We start from the raw sequence: 25,521 nt of genomic DNA, 5'->3' as shown, positions 1-25,521 counted from the left end.
TTCATACCATGGACTATTACTCAGCAGTACAAAGGAATACAGTTCTGATATATGCTACAACATGGGTGAACCTTATACACAGCATGCTGGATGAAGGAAGCCAGTCACAAAAAGCACATATCATGTGATTCCATTTATACAAAATGTCCAGAATGGGCAAATGTATAGAGACAAAGAGTAGATTCGTGGTTTCCTGGGTTTCAGGGGATGGGAGTGGGAATGTTAATGGGTGAGCTCAGGGTTTTTCAGGAGGTAATGAAAATGGACTATAATTAGATTATGGTGATTTTCATACAATTCTGTGAATATATTAAAAAACACTGAATTGTACAGTTTAAATGGGTATATTTTATGTACATTATACATCAATAAAGGTGTTAAATATTATGAGTATACAGGGGACCCCAGGATGAGGCAGCACTGCGAGCCTCAGGCACATGCTAGAGCTGCCGCTTCTTTTCCTTCTCCGTGGAGGAGAGCACCCAGCCCGGGACGGAGCATCTGCAGCCTGAGCTCATCAACTCCTCCGAGCCCTGCCCTCAGATATGCACCGCACAGGGGTCTGTGCTCCCTTCCCTTCCCTTTCCTTCTGTCCTCCTTCCTTTTTTTCCCTCTCCCTCCCCTTCTTTCTTCCTTCCTTCCTTCCTCCCTCCCTTTCTTCCTCCCTTCCTATCTTTTCTGTCTTTTCTGTTCTTTCCCTCATTCCCTCTTCCTTCCTTCCCCATGCCATTCCTCCCTTCCTTCCTTGGTTGTGTGACTAGTGAGGGTGCCAAAGATTCTTTTTAAGTAATGTTGACAGATACATATGAAGTAAAATTAACCTTTCCATCCTCGCTGACTCATTTGCTGGCAACAAGCTCTCAGTCTAAGGTGAATGGAGGGGGGTGGGGCCCAAGGAGATGACAGGAGGAACGGCGTTTAAAAAATATACATAACAATCCATAGCTGCTCAATTTAAAACAACAACATCAAGTAAAGCAATCTTTTCTTTCTTGCCTTTCTCTATGCACCCCCAGGCTGATGGTGGTAGGGAGGCCAGCACCCTGAAAATCAGAGTTGGCCTCAGAAAGCAGTAATAAATTTGACATACATTTGGAATCACATCTGAGGGATTCCTCAGCTCATCGAATTCCACCCTGGATCCCCCCCCATGGTTCAGAAGCCCCCTTTGAACCTGCACAGACATTGTTTCCCAATTCTCCCATAGTCATTCTCCCATGCCTTTCTTTAAACGATTTTGATTTGGTTAAATTTGGGGGAATTATGGACTAGATTATAGGCTTAGAGCATTCTGACAACTTTGGTGGATTCTTATCGCGAGCTGGGGAATATAGTCAGTCTCGTTCCCATTCTGTCATCACCCTCACTGTTATCTGTGAAATGATCCTTGTCTTTGAGATCCTGGGGTTTGGCAAGGTATGAAAAAGCCTGTTTTGCCAAGGCGCTTACCACCCAAAAGGATTCTGTGCTGGGGCAAAACCTGTCAGCTGATCCCCGAACCTGTTTGTCTTTAATCCTGGGCACACAAGCGTGTGTCTCCCTGTCTGGCTTACAGGTAGATAGGATCGTTTGACCGGGATCTGGTCAGGGGACTGAGGGCAGGAACAATGACCACCATCTCTGTCTGTTCCCCTACCAAACGCAGCAGCCCCACGATCCACTCTGCAATTTTCACTTCTAACTGGCTGCGATGGAAATGACTTCCAGGACAAACTGAGCAGCCATAATAAGTTAAAGAGAGCAGAGTTGAAAAGGAAGAAGGGCCTGACTTCCCTTTATGGAAATGCCCACATCGGACTGTTAAAAGAATGGAAATTTTATTGCATTAGACATTGATATTTGCAGGTTTCTCTTGAATCTCATGATGCCCTAACTCATACAAACAGTTTTTTAAATGAGCTTAATCCTGTTAAAATCTATTGCCACAGGACAAAGAACCCAAAATGTACTGACTTAACACAACACACATTTACCACCTCACATTTTTTGAGTCAGAAATTCAGGCTTGGCTTAGTTGAGTGTCTCCAGTTCTGGGACTCACAAGGATGCGGTCAAGGTGTGGGCCAGGACTGGTCATACTGAGGCTCTACTGGTAGAGAATCTATTCACAAGCTCACTCTTGTGGCTGTTGGCAGCATTTAGTTTCCTGGGGGTTGTTGGACTTAGAGCCTCAGATCCCGGCTGGCTATTGGCTGGAGATACCAGTTCCTTGTGGAGGGTAGCTGATTAGCTGATGACACGGTAGCTGGCTCCCCTCAGAACAAAGGAAAGAGGGAGCCAAAGAAAGGGCTCAAGACGGGGTCACAGTCTCTTTATGACTTCATCTTGGAAGTGATATTATGACAGGTCACAATAGGATTTAGTAGGTAAAGAGGAAAAGATTAGGACCTGAGGTCCCTGGGTGTGAGAAAACACATATTTTGGAACAATACTGGAAGTGTCTGACTACAGCAAACCCCTCGGGCAGAAGGTCTTTCTTAAGAGTGTAACAGACCCCACCTGCCCCCCTCAGGTTCCCCTCAGGAATTTGACAAAAGACCTGGCTAAAAGTAAGCAGTAGACCATAAGAAGGGATGACCCACAAAAAACGGTATGGCCATAGGCCACCCCTCATACAGTGGATCGAGCCAATCAGGAATGGACAACCCAGCACCTAGAGCTATCCAGCCAATAAGGGTAGAACTTGAGAAGGAACACGTGGGAAGCAAAGGGGAGTGACCGGACCCTTCTAGAACAAGGACCCTTGCCTATCGTCCTCCAGTATTCACTCTGAATGTAAAGAGAGCTTTCCTACTACTCTTACTTTCCGATCTTACACTCTGATAAACTTTGCCTGCTGCTCATTTTGTGCCCACCTCTTCATTCTTAGAAGTGGCAAGACAATGAAATCCGGGTATTGAGGTTAAAATATCCTACAGCATCTCCTCATCACTATTTTGCCATAGTCTATCGTTAGAAGTGGTTGGGTAAGTCTAGCTCATGCTCAGAGAGAGAAGATCTCATTCAGGGTCATGAATACCATGAGGTGGGATTATTGGGGGCTGTCTTTGAGGCTGTTAACCACACTAACTTTACTCAGTTTTTTATTCCTGAAAAATTGTGGCGACATTCCACAATATAGGAGCCATCAGCCACACATGGCTATTAAAATGAAATAAAATTTAAAAATCAATTCCTCCGGCACCTGGGTGGCTCAGTTAAGTGTCCAACTCTTGATTTAGGCTGAGGTTATGATCTCACAGTTTGTGAATTCAAGCCCCACGTTGGGCTGTGTGCTGACAATGTGGAGCCTGCTTGAGATTCTCTGTTTCCCTATCTCTCTGCTCTGCCCCACCCCCTGGCTCTCTTAAAAATAAATAAACATACTAAAAATTTTTTAAATAAAATAAAAATAAAATCAGTTCCTCAGTCACACTAAGTACATTTCAAATGCTCAATAACCACATGTGGCTAGTGGTCAGTGCAGTGCAAGGCCATATCACTGAAAGTTCTATTACTGCTATAAAAACAAAACAACAGACCAAAAAAAAAACCCACCTCTTTTAAAAAAGCTGATTTTACATAGTCTTGTGAAGCAACAAACATCTATTTGCTAAGGCACCCCAACTCTCTTTTTCTGCATTCATTGCCACACTCAGCTGCAACTAGTCTCTTTCCTTCTTGAAAACCTGCTCTCAAGAAGTGATTAAACTCATTCACACCGAGGTGTAAATGACTATCTTTTAACCTTATAATGTCCTCAAAAGAATTTTCATTCCAACAAGACTGAGTCTAAAGCTGAAGCAATAAATTTTAACTTATTTATTTATTTATTTTATTTATTATTCATTCATTTATTTATTTTTATTTACTTAGACATCAACGCCGCTGACTGAGGTGGGTTTTGTCTTGCTTTGTTTTTCTGGAAGAGGATCGCTGTTCAAGTCTTCTGAACACTTCTGAAATTTGAACCATACTTTGTGAAATGAGAATACTCACCCCCCAATCTGTCTGGCTTGTGATTCAGGTTTTCACATACGGATTTTCTCAAAGTAGGTAACCGCCTGGATTTGGACGTGTTCTAACTTCGCAAAAATCAAACATCCTGTACTCGAAGCTGCATCTACTTGTCTACAAGGAGGGACCACAAGTAGTGTGAAATGCATTAGGACATTTAACGCGTTGCTTTTCCTCCCAGAATAAACGAGTCCGTCATTTAACTTGTTTCAAGCAGAAGCACAGCATTTCAGTCTCAGAGGGAAAACAGAAGTTCTTTGACAGACGAGGCAAAAAGCGCTGGAAATGACTCAGTTGGTTGCCAGCAATGTACATTTCCACCTGAGCTAACAGGCCCATTATTAGAGCCCGGTGCATAATATGCACCTCCACCGCGGGAGCAGGGTCGGGGCTGGTACAAACATAATTTGCCACATTGTCTCCATGTGATCATTTGGAAGCAGAGGGAGGTGTCTCTAATGACAGGTCACAAACATTCACCAGGCAGGCTCCTTTATGCCTGCCTCCTCGGGCTGGGCGCTCTCAGCCCTGCCATTCAGGCGCTTGTTTTTGTTATGGAACAAAAGCCTCACTCCCAGCTGTGGCGCCAAAATCTAGCTCGCCCTGTGCGAGTAACTGACAGCTCCGGAGCCCGGCGTAGGGGAGGCCAGGCTCCGCTCCTCCAATCGCGGTCGCGCGTTTCTGGGAGCCCCGCGTGTACACAGGCAGCCTGCAGCCTGCGGGGAGGGGAGCGAGGGGGAAAACCAGGACGTGGAGTCGGCTCGGAGTGGGTGTGCGCCCCTCGAGTAAGGGGAAAGCGTGTGCAGCCTGGCTGGGGAGGAAGCCACCTGGACCGGAGCCCGAGGCTAGATGCTGTGCATTCATTTGGGTTAACTCCTGCAAGAAATTTCCTTCTGACGTCGTGTGTATGGTCTCTGTGATTATAGGGAGATAAAGTAACAGAGAATGTCACTCCTTTGCTCAGGGGGACTGATAAGCATTTAAGCCCTCCATCCCCGACCAGTTGCTCTGAAGTGACACATAGGAGAGAAACGGAAGGAGTAGATGGCTTGTGTGTTAGAAATGTTGATCGCTTCCTGCAAACCTTCAAAGCAAAATGTCATTGTCACCGTCATTAAAGCAGGTTTGTTCAACACCAAATTGTTCCAGCCGCTGCGGTGTAGGGAGTCGTGGAAATAGAAGTAGCTGGTCCATGCCTTGAGTAGAGAACGCATTGACAAGACAACCAAAGTTCCCAGGGTGTTTTGCAAAGTGAATAGGCAAGATCTGTTACACACCAGGCAAAATAAAACAGATTCAGGCCTGCTCGGTGGCTGCCAGGAGATTGAAAAGCTGCTGGCCTTTAGGGAAAATGGAACGATTTGGAGTTTGGAGTTTCTGGGTTGGAGGCAGAGTTCAAGGGCTGAAGGGTAGCTCGGGGGTCTGCCCACCTGAGCGCCTCCACTGGTCCTGTGGTGTTGGTCTTGTGCTGTGGGATAAGACGTCCTTGGGCCTCCATTTTCTTATCAATAAAGATAATACATCCGGGGCACCTGGGTGGCTCAGTCGGTTAAGTGTCCTGCTTCAGCTCAGGTCATGATCTCATGGTTTGTTGGTTCGAGCCTTGCATCGGGCTCTACGTTGACAGCTAGCTCAGAGCCTGGAGACTGCTTCAGATTCTGTGTCTCCCTCTCTCTCTGCCCCTCCCCTGCTCGTGCTTTCTCTCTCTGTCTCTCAAAAATAAGTAAAAAACATTAAAAAAATTTTTTAAAAGGCAATACATCCAGACTTGCTGTGAAGACCTAATGGCATAATATGTGTAAGAAAGTGGCTGGCACTTAGTAAGTGTACAATAAACACATGGGGTTATTTGATGCCACCACATGATGGGGAATTTTCCAGAAAAAAAAGAATGGTATGATGATAGTCACTCACAAAGAGAAAGCATTTAGGATAAAATACATGGGACACAGCAAGCACACAGTTAGTGTTGGTGATGCACCTGCTGAGACCACACAAATCCTGGCCCTGCCAGTTTCCAGTTATGTCTCTCCATCTCTCCGTGCCCCTGTCTCCTCATCTGCATGGGGCATATGTAATTAGTACCTACCCTGAAGGACTAGCGGAAGAATCAAAGGAGAGACTGCAGGCACGTGGCAGCACTCGGTAAGTGTCTGCTATTGTTATTTCTGCTTTCAGCACCTGAAGGGGGATCATTTTAGAAATCGTGACTTGGTGATAGATTATATTCTTTTCGCAGGGCGTTTAAAGGATGCAGGAGTGTGAAGTTTTCCTTGGGAACATTCTCTGTCTCCCTTCTGGGCCTCTCTTCCCTTAGATCTGGGTCTTCCCCTTTGTCTGGGCTCCTGACATCCTTTCCATGCCCTGGCTGCCCAGGACTCTGCATTCTGAGTTCAACAGATCTGTCCTCTCCATAGCTTCTTTTTAAAATTTTCATTTGGAGATCACTGCAGATTCACACACAGTTGTAAGAAATAATGCAGAGGGGTGCCTGGGTGGCCCAGTCGGTTAAGCAGCCGACTCTTGATTTTGCCTCAGATCATGATCTTATGGGCTTAGGGTGGAGCCCTACATGGGGCTCCACAGTGAGCCTGTCCTGCTTGGGATTCTCTCTCTCTCTCCCTCTCTTTCCACCCCTCCCCTGCTCATGCAAGCTCCCTCTTGCTCGCTCTCGCTCTCTCTCTCTCTCTCTCCTTCTCAAAATAAATAAATACACTTTTAAAAAAAAAAGAAACTAATGCAGAGAGCTTGTGAATCCTTCACTCAGTTTCCCTTAGTGATCACATCTTGCATGACAATAGTACAATGTCACAACTAGGATAGTGACATTGACACATCCACCTTATTCAGATTTCTCTACTTCTACATGCAGTCATTTGTGTGTATTTAGTTCCCTGCAATTCTATTACAGGATTTTGTATAATCACCACCACAGTCAAGATACAGAAGAGCCCTGTCACAAGGGTCTCTTGTTTATGACACTTTTTACCCCAGACCTTCCCTGTCCTACCTCCCCACCATTTTCTCCACAAACCTTCTGTCTCTTGAGTTCAAAGACCTGCTAAGTGCATGTTTAGCCCATCACAAATAAATTCTGACTAGGGTATTGGTGGACATACCACCAAGATCAGTGTATTCTCAGCATGAGCTTTAATAATTTTTCTCTGGGGAATGAGTGGTAGACTATCAGGGAGCAAGCAGAAGAAAAATGGGGCTCATAATTAGCACTCAAATTTGAATGTGCATGAAAAAGTTTGAGGGTGAGGAAGAAATATGGAAGCCTCTTATAGAACCCAATGTGCTCCAGGCTGATCAATCTAAGTGGAAGTTAAAATACATACACACACACACACACACACACACACACACACACACAGCCTCTGTTCTGGGATCTATATAATAAATTTTAAAGTTTATTTATTTTTGAAAGAGAAAGAGAGAGAAAGAGCACAGGGGCCCAAGTGGGAGCAAGAGGGAGACACAGAATCTGAAGCAGGCTCCAGGCTCTGAACTGTCAGCACAGAGACCGATGCAGGGCTGGAACCCACCAACCGTGAGATCATGAGCTGAAGTCGGATGCTTAACCCAACTGAGCCACCCAGGCACTCCTGGCATCTATAGCAAAGTAGCAGACATTGGGTGGCTTTTCAACAACAGATATCTATTTCTCACAGTTGTGGAGCCTGGGAAGTCTAAGATCAAGGCATGAGCAGATTCAGATTCAACGTCTAGTGAGCCTGCTTCCTCATAGATGGCACTCTCGTGTTGTCCTCACCTGGTGGAAAGGACAAGGGCACTCCCTCGGGCCTCTTTTACAAGGACACTAATCCCACTTATGAGGATTCTGCCCTCATGACTTTGTAAAGGCCCTACCTTCTCATGCCATCACACTGGGGACTAGGATTTCAATCTATGATCTCTGGGGGACACAAACATTCATACCATAGTGTGCACACCTTTAAAATAAGAAACCTTTCAGGAATTTCTCCTCTTCCCCCACCTCCCGTGACGCACTGGAATAATAAGAACTTTCTTTGCTGCAGCTGAAGAACTGGATCTCCTTCCTGTTCCCTCTGAGTAGCACAGGGCAGAAGGTAAACCATAAATCAATGCCCAGACTTGCAGTTGCTACCACAGAGCCCCCTTTTACTATCTGTGGCCAACCACAGCCCTCAGTGCTGATGACCCTGGGATGTTCTATAAGGTGCAGAAGACACCATCTTAATGCCTGGCAGAGCCCGAGGGTGAAAAGCACTCCTTTACAAACTTTGACATCATTAGGATGTATAATGGTTCCCAAATATTTCCTCCCAAAGACTTCTTTAAGAGAGCCTGACAACCACAGCTCCAGGGAGAAGGGGGAGCCTTCCTCCTCACATGCTTCATCTCACATGATCGTCCTTCTAAAGAGGGGAGCAAGGCCCAGGCACAGTGCTATGGCTTTCCATGATGCTACTGGCAATTACAGAAAGGGTAGTGGGGTCAGGAAGAGAAAAGTGTGAAGGAGTGACATGCTGGAGGGGACAACTGACACATATGTTTCTCATGTTCTTAAAGTATGGTGCTTGGGGGCACCTGGTCAGTTAAGAGTCAGTTAAGCGTCCAACTCTTGGTTTTGTCTCAGGTCATGATCTCATGGTGGTAAGATGGAGTCCTACATTGGGCTCCGCACTCCGTAGCCTGCTTGGGATTCTCTCTCTCCCTCTCTGTGCCCTCAACTCATGCTCACGCTCTCTCTCTCTTTCTCTCGATCTCTCACAAAATAAACTTCAAAAAAAAGACTCTCTCTCTCCCTCTCCTTCTGCCTCTCCCCCACTCACTGTAGGGCATACTCTCTCTCTCTCTCTCTCAAAAAAGTATGGTATGTGGATCGCAGCACCAGCAGCACCCAGCACGTTGTTAGGGTGCAAAATTTCCAGCCCCACCCCATGTCTTCTGAATCAGAAGCTGAGATCGTGTGCCATCAATCTGTGTTTTAATAAACTAACCCCCCCTCCCCCGGTGATTCTGAGGCTTGGTAAAATTTGAGAACCGCTAGAGCTTCCAACAAAAAGATGCAAAAATAAATCTGTCGGCCCACTAGCATGGAGAATCACTCCTACAGAGATATCAATGGGATAGTTAGGTACTCCTTTAAATTTAGAAAAGAAAGGTTTGAACATCTCCAAATTCTAGGCACTGTTCTGGGGACAGAGGGATGAGCAAGAAGGGTGAGATCTCAGCTTCATGGAGCCTACGTTCTAGCTGCTGGTAGTAAGTGCTCTCAGGGAAAACCATGCATCTGATTTGGAGAGCAGCTTTAGCAGGGTGGCGAGAAAAGGTGGTAAGAGTTGAGTAGAAACTGAGGGAGGCACAAGAGCCAGCAGGCCATGCGGAGGTCTGAGGAGGACCTTCTGGCAGACAGGCCTGGAAGTGTGACAGCCAGACATGAACAGGAGCTTGGTGTGATCAAGGAAGACTGAGAAGGTGGCGGAGATAGTAGAGAAACAGGAGAGCAGGGTACTGAGCAGTGGGGCGGGGCTGGTAATTCGGGGTCCGCTAGGACTCCCAAGGAAATTTAGATGTCTTCTGAGTTTGCTGGGAAATCATCGGAGGCTGTTGGATAGAAGAGAGGCATACTAGGTTTTACGTGTTTCAGACAGTTTGGCTGCTGTGAGAAGGTTTGCCTAAAGGAAGACACAACTAAAAGCCGTAAGACGAGTTAGGAGACTAGTATCACAGTCCAACTTAGAGATGATGGGTGCTACACATGTTAGTGGTGGAGGTGGTTGGTTTGGCTGACTTTAAGATCTGTTTTGATCTTAAAGCTGGGATATAGGAGAAAAAGGAGTCAAGAATGATTTCTAGGTTTTTGTCTTAAGGTACCAGGTAAGTTGCAGTGCCATTTACTGAAAGGAGCAAAACTGTAGAAAGAACTCCTTTGCCAAGAAAATCAAGAATTCTGTTTTGGTCATGTTATCTTTGTGATGCCTATTATAACGTCCAAGGAGAGCAGGGCATCAGATATATGACCGGTACATGGATCTGGACTTTACAATGTGTGTCACTAAGTAAAAACACTATTCATTAAATAAATTATAGGCAAATATTTTATTCTTTGGAGAGAGAGAGGGGGCACAAGTGAGTGAGGTGCAGAGAGAGAGGGAGAGAGAATCTCGTAAGGGGCAGAGAAAAATAGAGAGGGGAAGAGAGAGAGAATCCCATGAGGGTCAGAGAGAGAGAGAGAGAGAGAGAGAGAGAGAGAGAGAGAGAGAGAGGGAAGAGAGGCTTACCCGAAGTGGCCTTGGGCTCACCCAGAGCGAGGCTCAAGCTCATGTGAGACTCAAACTTACAACCATGAGATCAGGACCTGAGCTGTAGTTAGTAGATGCTTAACCAATTGAGCCACCCAGGCACCCTGATAGGAAAATATTTTAAAGTAAGCATTGTATAAAATAATAATGTAAGTTAAAAAAAAAACTGCATTTTCCATTCTCACACTCCTTGAATCTCTTTTATCCCGACCCTCCCCAGGGTCTTCTACAACAGTGTCTTTTCTGCCACTAGAACCACACTTCCGGTCATCTAGCGGTTTTCTGGGGAGCACATGATATTCACCGACAGCTGTGCTGTGTAGGTCTCTGTATGACGTTGCTCCGGACACTTTATCCCAACCACAGAAATCCACCTGCTGCTGTGAGCTCCACACCAAAATCACATGTGACCTTGCTTGTAAGGTGATGTTCAGAAGTCTTGTTTTTAGCAACATCCAGCACTGGCGACCCCAGGAAAAAATCCAGATCTAAGGTACATTGCTTTGCCTCCACTGTTCAGATTAAGTATTTGAGTAAGCAACCTATAAAAATGAGAGATGTCGTGCAGTCCAAATTCAAGCTATCTGCCTCTTTCTTGAGGGATGGTTTGGGAGATAAAGCTTCATGGATTTGCGGGGAATGTGTAAAGGTTAAGGCACAGTAGGCAGAATACATCCGGGCCCTGGGCCTCAGACCCTCCCCCAAGCAGGGAGCAGCACTGACGTACCTGGGGAGCAGTTCTTGGAGGTTCATTCTGATGTATGCTGGCATGAGTGCAGCGGACACCATATGACCCAGGAGACGCAGAGGCAAGGCTGGTGTTGCCGGCTGGGGTACACTCTAGGGCGCCCCTAGGCACGTGGATTTGAGTGGAGAAATAAGATTGTCAAAAGCTTCCAACATGAGTATTCCCATACTTCTCGGGCACTGAAATCACAACTTGTGGACCGAGAAGAGAGAATGTGAAAGGAGAGGGGCTTCTCCACAGACCGTCTGACACATCTCCACGTTCCTCTCTCTGGGATGTTGATTCCTGTAGGAGGCGCGGGGGTGTCACTGCTGCATCCTTCCCTCACACCTACTCAGCTGCGGTCCCACCTAAAGAGTTGGCCTCAGGGGCGCGTGGGTGGCTCAGTTGGTTAAGCGGCCGACTTTGGCTCAGGTCATGATCTACGGCTTGTGGGTTCAAGCTCCCATCATGCTCTGTGCTGACAGCTCAGAGCCTGGAGCCTGCTTCAGATTCTTTGTTTTCCTCTCTCTCTGACCCTCTCCTGCTCATGCTCTGTTTCTCTCTCTGTCTCAATAATAATATAAAACATAAAAAAAAAAGTTGGCCTCCAAAGCAAGACTTCCTTTGTACCGAAAATGTCAAAAAAGAGTGGTTATTTTAACGAAACGTGTCCTGGCATTGTAATAAATATGTTCCCATCCCCCAGGTGGTATTCCCAACCCCCCGTGCTAGCCTAGTGCCTTTGCTCCCCAGGCTGTCTCTCTCTGGAATGTCCCTCCTGCCACTTCATCATTTGGTGGAAGCCCAGTCACCCTGTGACACTCAACTTTGCAGGACCTCGTCCCATCCTGGCCATCTGGCTTATTCCTGTGCTCTGCTTGTGGATCAGGATCATGTCCTCCCCAGACGCACTGAAGTGATGTGTTCCTTCGTCTGTGTCCTCAGGTAGATGGGAGGTCTCGAGTGAGGGGACCAGGTGACAATCTGGCCATCTTAGAGTCCAGCAAAGCCTTTCCTGTAGACACTCAATAACCTTTGCTAAAGGACTAGACTTCAGGGCTGTATTTGGTTTGATCCTGTTTTGTATTTTTTAATTTGGTCTCATGTGCAATCCATAGAAAGAAGCAGGATATGCAGTTATATGGTGTCTTTTGAAATGTGTAGCCACATGATGTCAGAAGGGGTTCTTAGCATCCAAATATGACGTATCGCCTGCCATCTAAATTGAACCTAAAATTACTCCACTAAAACTTACTATCCAGTCGAGGCCTTCACGAATCTGGTGGCCAATCTATAAATACCCAAATGCCCCTGGTGAGTATAAACTACCAAGTTCAGTTCTTCTTAACTAAATGTACATACAAACTGCCTGGGGATCTTGTTAAAATCCAGATTCTTATCTCTGGGGAGGAAGGGCTGAGATTCTGCATTTCAAACTAGCTGCGTGTCTGCCGACCACACCTCCTGTGGCCACAGTCTACACAGTGGTTCTCAAACGGTGGAGTGTATCAGAATTACCTGGAGAGCTTCTTATAACACAGACTGCTGGAACTCACCCGCCTATTTCCTGATGCAGTAGGTCAAGAGCGTGGCTTACGATTTTGCACATCTAGTAGGTTTCCAGGTGATTCCACTGGTCCATGGAGAACCACAGCAACATATCAAATGTGTGTGCCTACTTCACTCCTACACGGGCTCTGAGAGAAAGTGGAGAACATCACTGTCCTGCAGTGACTTGGCCCTGACCTTTATCTGCTATTTCTCCCATCCCCCTTACAGGCTAGCCCCAATTTCCACCACTCTCTGTAACCCCCCCCCAATATACCCCTTTATTATTTCACAGAGAAAACTTTGGATTTGAACTAAATCAAATTTTTTTCTGGTCTTCTACCTCCAAAAAGGTCTGTATCTACATCATTCTTGAGGCCCATTCTCTTATAAGAGACAAATGAACGACCCTCTGCCCCTCCAAAGTCAACACATCTACTGGGCTCTGGATCTTCTGACGACTACCATTAGGATCTTTCTTCTTCACTTACCTCTCTTAATTCCTATTTCTTCTTTCTTTTATTTTAATCATACCCAAATCTTTCTCCTCTTCAAAAATCTTCTTCATTCCTTTTTTTAGTGGTTTTATTTCTAGAAAAAAATTAAAACCCAACATGTGTACTCATTCCCTTCTTAAATTCTCAGACATTTGAAAAAGAAGCCCGCTGTGATCTGGCTTCCACCCTTCTGGGCCCCCTGGAAATTCTCTTGTTAATATTACCAGCTTGTTACCAAACTCACTCAATTTTCAGTCTTCATCTACAGTCTCAAAACACATTCAATTACTTTAGTAAACATCTATGTATGTTAATGAGTCCTGTATCAGACAGGAAAAGAGAAAACATTCTAAATTTAAACATACAAGAAATTTCATTCTCACAGGTGATGCAGAGCTGAGAAAACAAACAAGGGGTGTTAAGACAACCTGGGAATTGGTGACTGGAAGCTGCCACCCCCTGGCTGGGGGGATGACAGGAAAAGGTGGGATTATACTATGCCTCTGCTGCTGGTGATCCTGGTGCCTTAGTGGAAATTAGAGCCACTGGTTTGTATGGGGACACAGAAGCATTAGAAGAGATGAGCCCAGTGGGAGGACACCCTTGAGCAGAGAAGGGGGAGCAATTTGCTAGTTTCTGCCTTTTTCTCTCCAACAAGTGCACATCTGGCCAGACCCAGCCAGCAGCCCCTGAGAAGCAAGCCTGAGACAAAGTCTGTAGAGGTCAGCAACCTGCTGTAAAGAGCAGAGAAGGGAAAACACCCACTAGCAAATTGGCCACGGACCAGTACAGCTTTTAATCAGTCGACCCTTTCTAAATCGAGCTCTTAAACGTCAAAAAACTATTGTACAACCTGATCCTAATGCCCAAGAGCACCACAAACTCAATATTTTCCCCAATAGTGCTATCTTCTCTACCCAGCCTGCTTCCCTCTGCTTCTCGTACCTCTGTGACCATCACTGAGATCAACCTCGTTCCCTGAGTCTGAACCAGACAGTTGCTGTTGGCTCCTCCTCTGGGGCTCCCAATCCTACTGGACGCCAGGTTTGGTTGACTTCTGCTTTGTATGTATTTCTCACAACTACCCTCTTTTCACTTCACTCTCTGTTGCAGCTTTGTTCAGACTCTCTTCATTTCTATCTTCTGTGCTGCTGCCAAAATAACTTTCCTAACGTGCACATTGAACCACATTCCTCCACTGCTCAAAATTCTTTGGTTTCCCCAACAAGATCCACAGTGTTTGTAGAACAGGCAGGTTCTGAATCGCTATAGGCCCAAGCACAAAATAATATTCAGCTCCAAACATTGGACTCTCCTTCTCCAAGGAAAGGGAAGGAAGAATCTGGATAAATGGAAATGGAAGAGACCCCTAAGACGTGAAATTTTGCCCTGAGTGATTGTACGCATCCTTCCCACGAAATAAGGTTCATGTCATGGCATGCAAGCTGTCACCGAGGGCCCCATGCTTAGAAGAGCCCATGTGTGGTCTAATGCTCTGCTGTCTCTGTCTTGAAATCTGAGATAATTTTGAGCATGAAGCCTCACATGATCATATTACATTGGGGCCCACAAATTATGCAGCAAATCCTGGCCAGGAATATCCATGAGCCTAAACAACACGAACTGAAAGATGGTAGCTCATACACTTAGAGTGACATCAGAGTTTTAGAGTCTAGAAAATCTTGGGTAGGGAATGACTAATGATTTGCAAGGTATGTAAAAGGGATAGAGAAGCCACTGAGGACAATACACTGAACATGAAGTGAGAATGGGAGAAAGGTATTTAAAGCAATAGGAAAATACCACTAATATATAATAATAATAATAATAATGTGGAAATTAAAAAAAAAACCTCATAAAACAACAAGGGTGAAATGACTATGGCCTGGTGGTTGAAACTCTATATTGAAAACCTATGTGGGAGGGGGCGGGGAAGAAAAAGAAAACCTTTTGGGGAAGATTTAGGAAAAAAAAAGTAAAGAATAAAAATCATTATTTTTATATCCAAGATCATGACTAGCTATTTTTACTCTTCACTGAGAATTGAATAAGGGGGGAAAACCCTAAATTTGTGAAGGATACGCTTAGGCTATATAGAAGAAAACCTTTTTTGTGTGGATTATCATATATAAATACTAAATTACCAAAGAGCAAGAATATTCCTACATTTTCTTGTGGCTCACCCTTCCTGTCTCCTCCTCTTTCTTCTTCTTCCTTTTCTGTTCCTCTTCGTTTTTTTGTTTGTTTGTTTTGTTTTGTTTCTCATCCCCTCCGCCCCCGAACCTCAGGGAAGGAACAAGAAACAACAGTATTTGTATGAGGTTTTGTTTGCAATTTCAGTTAAGGCCAATAGTCTTGAAAGCTTTGCCTGCCATTTGGCAAGAGGAAGCAAAGACATGGAGTGTTGGTCATGGCTGTGACTAGGTAAACAGATGGAGAGTCCAGGGGCGTGAGGAGAGTGGGGTTTATAAATAGGAGGTGGTGGGACAGACATGGCTTTAACAGGGATGACAGGAAAAATGCAAGTAACCTCTGTATCCATAGTGAAAGACATGGTAGACGACCAAGGCTGCCGTTCCACGTCCCCCGCCCTCCTCCTGCTTGGGGGCCAGATGGACAGTCCTCGTGCCTACCACGTTTTGGGAAGGGTCTATTGCCTAGTTCGATATGGGGAGCACTGAGGAATTTTTAGATGCTTTGCAAAATTCCTTTTCCCATTTCCCCCGTATTAACAGGCATAACAATAACAACAAGCAAAAGAAATTTACAATTAGCATTTAAGAAATCCCTGGGGTATTTATATCAGTATGCGCTGACGTCTCATTATGTTTTATGGTTTTCAAGACTCTTATTATAGGTTGTGGGGGCTAATTCAGGTACTTCTTCCCCTGGGATAATATGAGAATAAAATAAGAACATAGGAACTAAAATGGGGTCTATAAAAATAGCCCTGGAGCTTTCAACACCTCACCACCCTCAAACCTGAAAATAGCCTAATTGGAAGCCCGATGAAGGTAATGAATGAGATTTGTTAAATATGAGCTAACAATTGAAAAATAATAGGTTTTGAAAACTAGGTAGGTAGATGAGAAAACATGGCAGTATTGATTTTGGATTTGCGGCAAAGTATCGTGAGTATGGGTATGTGTTCTTAATTAGGTTAGTCAGGTTCACCTAAAAATGAATCTGAAAAGTGCAAAAGGGTTCGGGAAAGGTCTGAGCCTGTGCTGTCAGACAACATAGCCACTAGCCACACAGAGTTATCAAACTTAATTAAAACTAAATACAATAAAAAATTGAGTTCCTCATTTGTACTAGCCACATTTCAAGGGCTGCATTGCTACATGTGGCTAGTGGCTACCATATTGTGCGGTGCAATAACTTCTGTTGTTGCAGATAAAACATTTGTGTGCTGACTCTCATGTTAGGATAAAAATGTGAAACGGGTTAGGTTTAATATTTTGAAAAGCTTTATTTTAGAGATCTTATGGTAGTGATGATGCTGAGTTAAACTTAGAAATATTTCTATTAGGATGGAACGTTAAACAGGAGGTTTTAATTAAGGTACAGACAGGAAGTCATGTAATTAACAATGAAGTAAATGATAATCAAATCTGAAAACTTAATTTTAAGAATTCTTCCCAGCAATAGTACATCCTGTACGCTAAGGAAATTCTTATGTTGGATAAGCATATACACAAAATTAAAATGAAGGTTTGCTGCAAATATTTTTTAAAAAGAAAACAAAAATGGAAAATGATAAGGGATGAAATCTAGCAGAGGCTATTAGTACAAAATTTGAGGGTAAACAGTGATATGAGTAAATAAAATCAGCAAAAAAAAGGGGAAAGAAGAGCCCATGAATAAATCTAGAGCTTTGGATAAGATAACAGGAAGAAATTTAGAGAAACATTTGCAAAAAACATGGCAACTATTTGCAAAATACTAGAGAAGTATTTGCAAAAAAAATATGACAATAGGATTTTTATTGTGGAGAGCTCACACAAGTGGGAAGGAAAATCCAGACTCTTGCAGGCATATGGACAAAGGATAAGAAAAGAATTCACAGAAGGGGAACTAAAACTTGAACACATGGGGAAGTACTTTTCTTCGTTAATGATCAAAGAAATAAAATTTTTAAAAAATGAGGTTTGATGGAACATTTGTCAGAGCAGCAAAGAGAAGGAAAGATGGAAAGAGTGTGACATGATCAAAGCAAGGGCAAGTGCAGGAAACCTGCCACTTTCCCATGGATGTCAGAATGTAAATTGTGGCAATGCCCTCCGAAAGCCATCTAGGAAAATGTAGCAAGAAAATGTGCACAGTCTTCGGGCACTAATTCCACTTCTGGCTCTGATCCTCAAGCAAGAATCCAAAAGATGTATAATACTTTCTATACCAAGGTTGATGGCATCCTATGTAAAATAGCAAGATGGCAGGCACCTGGGTGGCTTAGTCAGTTGAGCCCCTGACTTTGGCTCAGGTCATGACCTCACAGTGTGTGGGTTGGAGCCCCATTGGGCTCTGTGCTGACACCTCAGAGCCTGGAGCCTGTGTTGGATTCTGTGTCTCCTTCTCTCTCTGCCCCTTCTCTGTTATCACTCTGTTTCTGTCTGTCTTCCTCTCTCAAAATACTAAACATTAAAAAAATGAAATAAAATAATAAAATAAAACAAAATAGCAAGATGTGGTGAAATCATGGCACACTGGCTTGACAGAAAATTCTGTACTAAGAATGATGCCGTGAATAGTTTTTACTTTTTATTTCAAAGTGAACTCTTATTTTGAAGTCAAAAATACAGAAAGCAGGAGACCTCCTTTGCCTCTTCCCTCAATCCTGTTTACCTCCTAGAGGTTGGAAGATATCCTTTGGACACTTTCCTATCCATCTATCCATTTCTCCATCTGAAATCACACTATGTAGGAGTATATCATATATTTCCACATAAATGAGATCATGTTTAACTATTATTTTATAACCTTCCCTATTCACTTCAAAACCTGGACTCTTGTTCTTACTGTACACAATGACTTCCCTCACTCTTTTCACCCACTGCATTGTGTCCCACACATTGTCAAAGGCTTCTTTCTAAACAGGTATCCTTTGGCTGACTTTTTATGTTGTTTTCTATATTTTGCTCTTAGAATCAGAGCTGCAGTAAGTATCTCTGTGCTCCTTGGTGCTCACGTACCGATGTTTCTTCAGGATACTTAGTGAGAAGTGGAATTGCTGGCTTTAAATGACAAGTGCATTTTAGAATTATGATTGCTATTGCAACAGTATCTATGATTCCTATTTATCCACTCTCAGTAACACTGGATATTATCAAAGCTTTAAGATTTCTTTCTGACAGGTGAATATTATATCTAATTGTTTTAATGATCAGTATTATTAAATAGTTGTATTTTGGTATATATTAATTTTTGGTTTTATATAAAAAATGTTTTCTAATCATCTTTCATGTACTTTAAACTTTTTAATGGTGCCTTTGTTATAAAGTTTAAATGGTTTTTTGTGATCAAATTTATCAGCTCTGCCCTGGCTCTGACTTGTATCATTTTTTAAATGTCTGTCATTCCCCAGAGATCATAAAAATATCTATGCACATTTTCTTATAATACTTTCACAGTTTTTTTTTCTACTAGTTCTTAATCCATCTACAAGTGATAGAGCCGTGTGTGAGACAAAAGCTTCCATTATAAAACCAGGTGGAAAACAATATGAAACTAACAACAAACAAACAAACAAAAAACCCAATGATACAAGGAAAAGAAATTAAAATAAATACATCAAAGCACAAAGCAGTAACAGAAATGTCTCTGGGTAGGGAGACTAGAATTGGTTTTTGTTTTCCTTTTGACTGTTTCTATGTTTCAGATTTGGGATGTTAATGGTTGTATTTATTAACACCTGATGGTCCTTCAGACTTTTCTTTTTAACTTTCTTTCTTTATTTTGAGAGAGACAGAGATAGGGCAAGTGGGAGAGAGGCAGAGAGAGAGGGAGACAGAGAATCCCAAGCAGGCTCTGCCCTGTGAGGTGGAGCCCCGTGCCAGGCTTGAACTCAGGAAAGCATGAGATCATGACCTAAGCTGACGCCAAGGGTCTGGAAGCTTAACCCGATTAGATTAACCAACTGAGCCACCCAGGCGCCTCCTTTTATGTTTTCTTGAGTGACCAATACAATGACCATCCTTTTTCCCTTTTGCCGCGAGGTTTGGTGGAGGCCTCCAATCAGAGTACTCCTCTGGGCCACAGAGGTGGGCTCACAAGGTGGGCCTGAAATGGCAACGAGCCCCCCCCCCAACCCGCCCATGGCTGGCAGGTGTGTGGCCGAGACCGCCCACAGGCCTGGTTTTAGGTGACCAGATAACGAGCACAATGACACACAAACACCCAGAAGGAGACAGAAAGACAGAGGACGACACATTACATAAGTTTGCGATCTAATTTTCCCCAAGCTCCTGCTCACCTGCGGTTGAGTTACCCAGGGCTGTTAATCCCTTCGCTTCTTTTTTTCCTTTAGGGTGAGTAGGATTTCAGTTACTTGTACCAGCAGGAGCCTGGGTGAAAAGAAGCATACATGAAAAAGAAGATGAGAGAAAAGCTTCAGAGGTATGCAAATATCATTAGGAGGAAGTAAATATACATTTAGACTACAGCAATCCTCATTTTGTAGAAAGGGACATTAATACAAATGATATAAAATAGCAACTACTTGGTTTGTACCCATTAGAGCATCTTATTACCAAAGAGATAACTGGTAAAATAAGATGGTAGCAAGCGTAAGCATAATTTCATAATTTTTGCATTCCCAGAAAAGCGGGGGTGGCATGAAATTAAGGGTGATGTTGACAGAAACAGATTGTGGCCTTAAGATACAGCACTTCACGGGCGCCTGGGTGGCTCAGTCGGTTAAGCCTCCAACTTCAGCTCAGGTCATGATCTCACGTTTGTGGGCTCGAGCCCCTTGTCAGGCTCTGTGCTGACAGCTCAGAGCCTAGAGCCTGCTTTGGATTCTGTATCTCCTGGTCCCTCTGCCTCTCTCTCATGCTGTGTCTCTCTCTGTCTCAAAAGTAAATAAAACTTTAAAAAATTTTTTTAGATTGATACGGCACCTCAAACTAGCTTAGAAGAGATGTGTATAAATAAACATATGCACACACCTTTGTAGTGACACATACTAGACTCCATTTGTGGATTGTAATAACGGGCATTTGGCTTAATCATAAAACAGAATTTAGGTCAATAGCTTTTATCATGGAACTCAAGAAGTGGAAGACCTGAAAGAGTATAACTTGTTCATCTTAGGGTTGTGAGCCCTTCAGAGATTAGGGGACTTGACTAGCATCTCATGGCTAGGAATCCCCAGAACACTATTTGGACCCAAGTCTCTGGGACCCAGTCCTGTGTTCTTCCCATGGCTTTCAAGTGCCAATATGAGATGTCTGAAAGTGATCACGCACACACACATGCATTATATTTAAAAGGACAGTTATTTTTATATTTTATATTTAAAAGGACAGTTATTCTATCACATCTATACGCACTTAGAAAAATTTCAAGACTCTGAGAGTTACTTTAAAGAGCCGTGTTGACAGCGTATTATGTGGTTAAAGAGGGTTTAAGTTAATTGCTCAGGGAACAAACATTTATCTGGGTGGAGGTTTATGCTTCACTTACACAGACTTTCAGCCTGAAGGTTGTAATAAATGAGGAATTCTCTTAGCCTTAATCTATTTTTCATATGGTGGGATGACAGTCATCATTTGAAATTATTTTTAAGTTTCCCAGAAGTGTGGAAAAACTAACCTAATCTTACTTTTATAAACAGTTTACAGTGCCAAATTTTACTTTTAGTTTTAAAATAATTTTTAAAAGGAGCTACTATTCTCAAAGAATCCAACTATTTAAGGTTCACAAAGACAAGAAAGAGCTATTGCTGATGAGTAAAAGTCTGTTGTATTTCTGGGGGAGCATGATGATTGTTTTTCTGAAAACTGAATTTAAAATCACTGAATAGAATGCCAAACTAAGCATGAGTTTTTTTTGGTACAGTGTCTCAGGTACATATATTTAAAAATTTGTCTGGGGGGCACCTGGGTGGTACAGTCGGTAAAGTGTCCGACTTCGGCTCAGGTCATGATCTCAGGGTCTGTGGGTTCGAGCCCCGCATCAGGCTCTGTGCTGACAGCTTTGGAGCCTGCTTCAGATTCTGTGTCTCCTGCTCATTCTCTCTCTCTATCGCTCTCTCACTCTCTCTTTTTTTTCTATCAAAAATAAACATAAAAAAATTAAAATAAATACACATTAACATTTTTTTAAATTGCTCTGGGTATCTTTGGGGCTCAGAACTCAAAGTTTTAAGAATCCTTTAGGATAATAAGAATCAATAGTTAAGGAGAGGGAGGGAGAGAGGCAAACCATAAGAGACTCTTAAATACTGAGAACAAACTGAGGGTTGATGGTGTGGGGGAGGGGGAAATGGATGAGGGGCATGGAGGAGGGCACTTGTTGGGATGAGCACTGGGTGTAATATGGAAACAAACGTGACAATAAATTATAAGCAAAAAAAGATTTAAAAAATTTTTAAAAAGAATGCTTTAGGATTAGAAGAATCAGGCACGAGGCAGCAGTTGTTCTGTGGTTATAGAGTGACACTTACTGCGAAACCCGTTCTCCGTCTTCCTGGTCGGCGCTTCTCAAACTGTTCGGCCAAAGCACAGAGGATCCAGAGGAGAACAGATCTTATCCAAGGCTAAGAAGATGGAGTTCAATGTAATCCTTGACACATATGCTGCTGCAAGTTTTCGTTCAGATTTTACATTATACTTCATGTTATTCTTATGTTTGTTTTAATACATTCATTTATGTTAATATATATGAAATATTATACATACTACATCCATGTGATAAGTTGTAATAAGTATAATTATAGATAACTATAAATGCAATTGTCATATAATACCAAACAAGAAATTAGATATAGTAAGTAAATATTAAATGTTATTATTTCTTTATGTTAAACTTCTAGCACTCTTTACCCCTCCTCTGCTTTATTTTTCTCTATAGCAATTATTGGATCTATGAAACCATATAATTCATTTATTTTCTTTGGTTATTGCCTACTTCCCTCCCCACTGAGGGTTATTTTGTTCACTGCTGCATCCCAGTGCCCAGATTAAGGCCTGGCCCTCGGCAGGGCTCAGTAAATCCATACTGAATGAATGCTGGAATGTTCCAGATGTGTTCAGTTAGACGGTCTGGAAGATGTTCCTTCTTTAGCCTACGACTTAGAGGCACACCTCATCCTCAGTGGTAAGCGTTCTTAGCTTGGGAAGTAAAAATGTGTTACATTTAGGGAACATGGGGGACAGAACGGCCATGATTTCTCCCCATTTGCTTGGCCTCATGAGACATATTTTGACTTCTCAGCCCATGAGCACAGTGTGTCACGAGTCCCCTCACGAGACATTTCTTGATTCCTGTTGAATTAGGTAATTTGATTTTACTTCCCACTAAATGCCCTTTTATTTCGTGAGGTTGGTCCTCAGTGGCCTGCACAATGCTGCTTTTCCTGCCCATCTAGAACCTTCTCATCCCTCAAAGCCCAGATTGAGCCAAAGTGCTTTTGTGACATTACCCTTCACTTAATGGTCCCAATATTAAGGCCAATCTTTTTCTCCCATTCAGAGGGCAGTCACTTAGTCCCAATGGGGCCGGGGAATAGGTGTGGATGAGCTCTGCTGAGGTGGTCTGAGATAAAGAACCAGCTGATTTCAAAGCATATATAGCAATTTTGAAAGAAAGTACAATGGTGTAAACTAGTACCTCTTCTACTAATCCACAAATGCCAATCACTGACTCACTTCACTGTTTTTCTGCTCGGTTGTCAGAAAAACATGTACTTTTCTTTCAGCCGTGGCAATTTCAGACATAAAAAGCTTTATCCTTGGCCTGACCATAGCCCCTTGATAAGATACAGTCAGGCTTTTAAAAGCATATTCTTGGTAGTTATTGACGGTTCTGAGTTTGCTAAAAAGCGAGCTACCTTGTTATCCTTTAAGAGTAACCCAAGCTATTGTGTTTATATACCGCTATCAATACATTGAATATAACAAGTCCTTACATAGACCTTTCTTGTACCAGGCACTCTTCAAAGATAATTGCACATATTCATTCATTATCCTACAAAAGACATTTATTAGGTAGGTGCTACTATTATCCCCATTTTACAGATGAGGAAACTGAGGCACAGAGAGGCAGTGAGTAAAGGCATGTAGCTGGTAAGTTCTACAGCCAGGATTCAAACCCAGGCATGATGGTTCCTGAGACCATGTACCTAATCACTAGCCTACTTGTCTTACAGATTTGTTCCTTTTATTTTTAAGAGAAAGAGATAGAGAGAGAGAGGGGGGAAGAAAGAATGAAAGAAAGAGCGAGCAGGGGAGGGGCAGAGAGAGGGGGGACAAAAGATCCGAAGTGGGCTCCATGCTGATGGAGAGAGCCCCATACAGGCCTCGAACTCATGAACTGTGAGACCATGATGGGGCTTGAACTCATGAACCGTGAACCCTGAGACCATGACCTGAGAAGGGAGTTAAAATGATACCGATGCTTGACCAACTGAGCCGCCCCGGAGCCCCAGCTTTGTTCCCTTTTATCACTGTCCCCATACCTGGCAGCCAACTCCTTGCCCTTGATCTTTACTCTTCCTGGTCAGAGAAAGACCCTGCTGCCTCTCTCCAAAATCATCCCCCGAATCGACCAAACTAGATTTTTTGCATCTCGGATGAAACCATTTAGTGACTCTTCTTCATTCTTCAGGAACACTCACTGATGCTGATGACTTCCCTTCTTGGCTGGGCCCTGCTGTTCTATGCTGTGATCAAACACACCCATCTCCTAAAATGTGCAAACGATGTTCTCTTTCTGAATTCTTGAATGGAATAACTACAAATGAAAAGTTCAACCAGGAAATGTTATAACCTAAATGGAGTTTGGGGAAGATGAATCTGGGGGTACTGTCTAGAGGGGGGTCAGGGGAGGGTGTGCTGCTGAGAAACTGGGTGCAGAGGGCTCTGTTAGAAACTTGCATGTTTGAAGTCATGAAATGCCACAAGAACTTCGGAAATGGAAATGAAGGGGTAGATGCAAGAGGCATTTCAGAGAGAACAGTGGATTGGACTTGTGGCCAACCAATTGCCTCCAGGGATAAGGTAGAGAATGGAGTTAAAATGATACCGCTATTTTGGGCCTGACTGACTGTAATGAGAGTGTCATTACCTGAAAATAGGTATATCATCAGGAAGCTAATCTGATTCAGGGAGAACAAAAAGTTCATTTTAGAATCTTTGTCATCATCCCAGTGGAAATGTTCACCAGTTGGAAGACACCATAAGTGAGCATTTAATGACTTCCCTTCAAGTGTCAAACAGGGCACACGATGTGAAATCTCCTACAGCAATGAAAGGAAGCTGAAGGTGAGCACATCATCCTCACTGGCCTCATGGAGGTATCTATCTGCCAGAGTATTTGATGAGTTAGATCCTCCTCAGCCATCAACGACGAAGATGGAATTCGGCATAGGATTTGTATGTACAGAGTAGGGTTTCCTAGATAGCCTAACCCCAAACAGCAGCACCTGACTTACCTCTGTCCCACTCAGAAATCCTCAGTGTCACTAGTTTATGGCAACCTGGTTATGTGTTTGGTTTCCAGACTCTTTCTCCATATAAGCTTTAAAAAATAACAAACTCAGGCAATCTTGAGCCCTTGCCCCAGTTTGTTTCTCCAAAGGCCTCGGTAGTGCCACTGGTCTCCAGACTGAATGGTGAGAGCCGAAAGCTTCTTGGGAGGAAGCCGTTTTAATCAGGCACTTAAGGAAAACATGCAGGAATGAAAGCGGAAAGACTTCAGACTTAACACAGTGCCAAGACAGCTCAATGGGCAGGGCCTGGACTGGTGCTGTCGAAGACTGAGATTGGCAGGCAATGTCATGAAATAGTATCTTGAAAACCCAAGCGAGTCGTATGATTCACATTAGGAAGTGGCCCCAAATCTCAGATTGATTCACCTTCCAGGATTTCCCATCAGGGCAAGAGTTGTCGCCATGCACCACGCAGAGACCACTAAAATGACTTGTGCGGCAAAGCTCTTCCTTCAAACTCCGAGTTTGACCAACAGCCTTACTTCCAGCAAAGTCTTCCGGCCACCCTGCAGAAGGAATAATCAGCTGCGGGTTAGCGTTTGCCCCAGCGTCTGGGCCAAATGCTTAGAAGCACCAGATCTGCGGAGGCTGCGGGTAAGGGAAATAAATCCAGTCCGGGTTTTGTCTGAACGGGGGGACCGGAGAGCTGCGAGGAATGGCTCGAGAAGAGGGGGGCGGTGGTGGAAAACACACAACACAAACAGCTCGCGCCGAGGGACGGCAGCTGTAGGCCCGGACCGCGCGGGC

General features: G+C 43.6%; 1 protein-coding gene and 2 long non-coding RNA genes across 3 annotated transcripts in view; 1 reads left to right on the top strand and 2 right to left on the bottom strand.

Moving 5' to 3' along the window:
* Window positions 1–10,475: 10,475 nt before the first annotated feature.
* LOC115279100 lies at window positions 10,476–12,699 on the bottom strand. Its single transcript, XR_003903207.1, has 3 exons — window positions 12,576–12,699; window positions 11,017–11,322; window positions 10,476–10,831 (listed from the first exon to the last, which is right to left on the bottom strand). It is a non-coding gene; the product is annotated as an uncharacterized LOC115279100 (long non-coding RNA).
* Window positions 12,700–13,127: 428 nt separating this feature from the next.
* On the bottom strand, window positions 13,128–25,339 carry LOC115279107. The gene is made up of 4 exons (XR_003903211.1): window positions 24,718–25,339; window positions 21,730–21,822; window positions 19,537–19,627; window positions 13,128–13,158 (listed from the first exon to the last, which is right to left on the bottom strand). It is a non-coding gene; the product is annotated as an uncharacterized LOC115279107 (long non-coding RNA).
* Window positions 25,336–25,521, top strand: part of ZNF704 (zinc finger protein 704) — a 215,859-nt gene continuing 215,673 nt past the window's right edge. The window contains exon 1 of the mRNA XM_029923635.1: window positions 25,336–25,368. The gene's annotated coding sequence lies outside the window, so the exon portion shown is untranslated. The remainder of the gene's footprint in view (window positions 25,369–25,521) is intronic.

This window comes from Suricata suricatta, chromosome 15, assembly GCF_006229205.1.
Source record: "Suricata suricatta isolate VVHF042 chromosome 15, meerkat_22Aug2017_6uvM2_HiC, whole genome shotgun sequence".
In the NCBI taxonomy this organism is placed as follows: domain Eukaryota; kingdom Metazoa; phylum Chordata; class Mammalia; order Carnivora; family Herpestidae; genus Suricata; species Suricata suricatta.
Note: the sequence above shows the minus strand (reverse complement) of the source record. Positions and strands in the feature narration are given on the sequence as shown.